The sequence below is a fragment of the Apis dorsata genome, unplaced genomic scaffold, assembly GCF_000469605.1.
Source record: "Apis dorsata unplaced genomic scaffold, Apis dorsata 1.3 scaffold_207, whole genome shotgun sequence".
NCBI lineage: Eukaryota > Metazoa > Arthropoda > Insecta > Hymenoptera > Apidae > Apis > Apis dorsata.
Window position 1 is genome coordinate 984095 of NW_006263491.1, and position 4540 is coordinate 988634.

General features: G+C 19.3%; 1 protein-coding gene across 5 annotated transcripts in view; it reads left to right on the forward strand.

Moving 5' to 3' along the window:
* Window positions 1-4540, forward strand: part of LOC102679109 (serine/threonine-protein kinase BRSK2) — a 47469-nt gene that overhangs the window by 308 nt on the left and 42621 nt on the right. For all 5 annotated transcript variants that reach the window (XM_006615029.2, XM_006615030.2, XM_006615027.2 and 2 more), the window contains one exon: window positions 1-60. The gene's annotated coding sequence lies outside the window, so the exon portion shown is untranslated. The remainder of the gene's footprint in view (window positions 61-4540) is intronic.

Sequence of the window (4540 nt, forward strand, 5' to 3'; positions counted from 1 at the left end):
AGACCCATCAATATGTTGGTCCTTATCGACTGGAAAAGACCTTGGGAAAAGGGCAGACCGGTAAGTGCAACAGATCTTTCACTCTCTTGTACGCCTCCTATGTATCTATAAACGACTATACGGCATTAACGATAAATCGTTTGGAAGATTCGCCACGACACAAGGTCTGAACGGTGTTGCAGCGTTATTCGTTCGGAATGAACAAAAGACAATAAAGGACGAATAAAAAAAGTAGCTACACGTTGTGATATTCTTGTCGTTTTTTCATACCGCTTCGTGTCTTTAGATGAGTTTAAATATTCAGTAAACTTTTTCATCGAATTGTAATATCTTGATAATCTCGAAATTCTCGAAATTCTCGAAATTCGAAACTTTCGATATAAAATGATTATTTTTTTTAAATGTTATTTATTTTCTTAAAAACTAAGATTTAAGAAATTTTAATTTCTAAAATTTTTTGAATTAAATAGTAACAATAATCGTTTTGGCTTGCAAAAAAATTAAATTTATATATAATATAAACTATTATAAAATAATGAATAAATAAAATAATGACAATCACAAAATAAATAAATAAATAAATAAATAATAAAATAAAACTAAAATCTAAATTTAATTGAATTTATATTCTTGCTTCAATCGTTTTATTCTTATTTTTAACCAAAAATATTTTCAAATTATCAATTAATATATCAATTAATTAATATTAATAAAAAATTTTACTCATTACTTTAACAATCTAAATAATAAATAAAATTCCGATATATTATAAATTTTGATAAATCATTATAATAATATAATTAAAAAAAAACATAATATAAAATATAAAATATAACATAAATAAAAAATAACATAAATATATATGTGTAAATGATAATCATAAAATATAAATAAATATAATAATTATTATATATTAATTATTAATTATTATATATAATTATTAAAATAAATATAATAATTATAATATAAATTATAATTAATATTGCAGATTATCAAGTGTGTCAGATTATTAAAATTTAATTAAAATTTTTTTTTTATTATAAGAATATCTAACATCTTCGATTCGTCTTTCTTTTATGTATCTTTTATGTATTTTTATTTTATTTTTTTTTTTTTTTAGAATATCACATATACAATACATAGAAAGAAACATATTTTCAATTATAAAATTAAAAAATTACAATTACGCATAATTATTTTTTTTTATATCATTTTTAACATATTGTATTGCAAATTGTAGTTATTGGAAAATATTTATTTTTGTAGAAAGAAAATAGTTTTAAAAAATCGACACAAATCACTGATTTAATTCTACAAAAAATTTAAAATTTTTATTTTATATTTATGGCCTTATATAAAGAATTGTTTTTTTTAATTTTAAAAAATGAGAGAAAATAGTATTATAATAAGAATAAAATCAAGCAAAAATAAAACAATATCAGCTGATATCATTAAAAGATCAGATTAGAATACTTATTGTATTAATAATAAAGTTTAAAATTTAATGTTAATTTTAAAAATAGATATGTAATAAATATAAAAATTAATTCAATATTTTCTTAGATTTATTTATATAAAGAATTATTTTTTATAATTTTAATATGTATTATTTTACATTTATACAATAATTATTTATAAAAAAAACTATATTGTTCTATTTATATTATATCCAATGTATCCAATTTAATAATTTATGAAAATTTATACTTTTTATATATAAAATAGAATTAATTATTGAAATCAACATTTTTAAAATATCAGTATTAGACTTCAATTTTAATGATAGAATATTATTTTATAATAATTTGAATTATATAATAAAAAAATTAAAAATAAAAAAATAATCCAATATATCACATTAAAGAGAAAATTAAAAATTTTAAATTAATTAATTAATCAAAAATAAAAATTTGCATATTTTGTGGCATGAAAAAGATAATTTTATTTTTTTTAAGATAATAGATATTACATTTGATGAATTTATTTCAAATAAATTTCAAATTTTCTAATAAAAAAACGATTTTGATCTAATAATTGATTTGAAATGATCTAAATGGAGAATAAAGCTAATATAAAATAAAATCAAGTTAAGAAAAAATAGAATAAAATGGAAAAATCTTTGATTAAAATAGAAAATAGAAAAAGATTTATTAAACAATTTTTTCCCTTCTTGTGAATCAGTTTGATGCAAATAACAATTAGACTAAAATAAGTATTAATATGTAATTATTGAATAATTGAAATAATTATAATGATTGAAGTATACAAGTCATAATACACAATTCATCAAATAACATATTGTATGCAAGTTTTTAAATTCTAATTTTGAACAATTTAACAAAAAAATTCTAGATTAATTCTACACTTAATATTACAGTATGTCTAAAAAATAAAAAAAATTATTCTTTTATACTTTCCTGGAAATTCTATCTATCAATCATTCATGAAATTTTATAGGTTATGTAAAAATATTTTTCATAATTTTTCATTATCTATAATAGTTAATATAGTATGTTTAGTATGTTTTAACATGAAACTATAATAAAACAACGATACTTTTACAACATATATGCTTGAATTGTAGTTATATTTAAATTTTTGGTCAAAACTTATTTGCTCGTCCATTATATTCATATAATTTACTTTCTTATTTATATTTATATTTCTTATTTATAATAATAAAAAAAGAAATAAAAGAAAAAAACGGAAAAGAAAATTATTATAATAATATATACAATTGTAATAATAATATTTAAAGCAATTACGATAACAAAACTTTCCAAAAAGTTATTTTTATTTTTGTTTTAAAATCCATACAATGTACAATGACATCAAACAAAGATACATATTGAATAATAAAATAAAAGAACTTTATAAATATCATAATATGCATATTACACCAATTTTTAAAAATATTGTTATATTTATTCTTATATATTCATATATTCTTATATTGTATAAAATTCTTTTCTTAAAAGATATTTCACTATATTTAAATAAAATAGATATCTTATATATCATCAATGTCTATTATAGTCAAAAAAATAAAGAAAATTATTTAAAGATTTATCAATAATCATTCAATTATTTTTTTGATTAATATTAAAACATTAATTTTATAAGTATTTTTCTAATTTAGCTAAAATTGCTGCAAAATTGCTCTTCAATTTTTACTGTATCGTTACGTTCGATCGCCAATAAGATCTCTGATCTGTAAAACCTCGAATATGTCTATATTTCAACACGATTGTATTCGGTACGAGCATGAGGGCGCTGCATATGCCACGTAGAATTTCATTGCGCGATTGAAAGACGGCGCAAAACTGGAAAAAAAAAAAGAAAGTCAAGAGCTATATGTCCCCTTTCCACAGTCTACCACGACCGCTTTTATAGCGTCATCCTTTAACGTGTTGTTCCATATATCCCCAAAGCGGTCAGAAACGCGAAGAAAATGCATCTTCCCCGAGGAGAAAGAATGCGCTTTTCATTCACCGCGTATACAGTTTTCTTTGCTGCAAGCTTGTGACTGTTCCCGTGAACTCGGCCACGGCAAACAAAGCTTGATGAAACAATTGTCGACTTGTACTACGCGATAAACGAGTTGACCGATTAACACGTTTGTTACTATAGATCTTTAGTCATCATTAGTCAATCATAGATGTCGTTAGTGTTTTTTGTTTTCGTAATATAGAGATAGATTTAAATAGTTTATTTTAAATAATAATTTATTTTAAATAAATTTATTTTAAATAATTAGTCCCTTGAATATTGTGATTCATCATTATTTAAGATGCATAAATTTTTTTATCGTTATTATTATATTCAAACATTATTATATTAAGCTTTCATTTTTATTTTATTTCTTATATTTTTATTATATTATACATTACAAAATATTATTTGATATATATACATTAAATGAAATTTTTATATTTTATATAAAATTTATATAAAATTTTTATAATTTTCATAATACATATTTTTACTGTGTAATGACTTTGACGATATACAATATATTACAATATATTAGACAATAATTAAGATTGAGGAAAATTTAAATTAATTTGAAATCAAATATTATAAAACAGAAGTATTTTCACAAATATTTTCATAAGCAAATATTTTAAAATTACTATTTCATTTAATAATTGAATTTAATATAATTTTAAAATATTATTATAATTAATTTTGGCCATATAAATCATTTTAAAATCAATATTTTTATTATAGCATTAAATTCATTATTTACAAATGTCAAAGAATTTTAATTTTAAATTGCTTGTGCACGTCTTTATTCTTCAATCTATAGAGTACTTTTTAGTTTTTATTATTTATTTTTATCAATACTCCTAGAAGATCTTTTTTTTTTATTTTTCAATTTGCAATAAGCCATAAATCGTATTAAATCTTTATATATTATAAAGTTGATATGAGATATATCACTTTTCACATATTGTTTAATTTTATGCTTATATTAAATATTATTTTAAAATGCTATTTCGTTAATATTTGAATTGCAAATTAATTTTATCGGAAATAG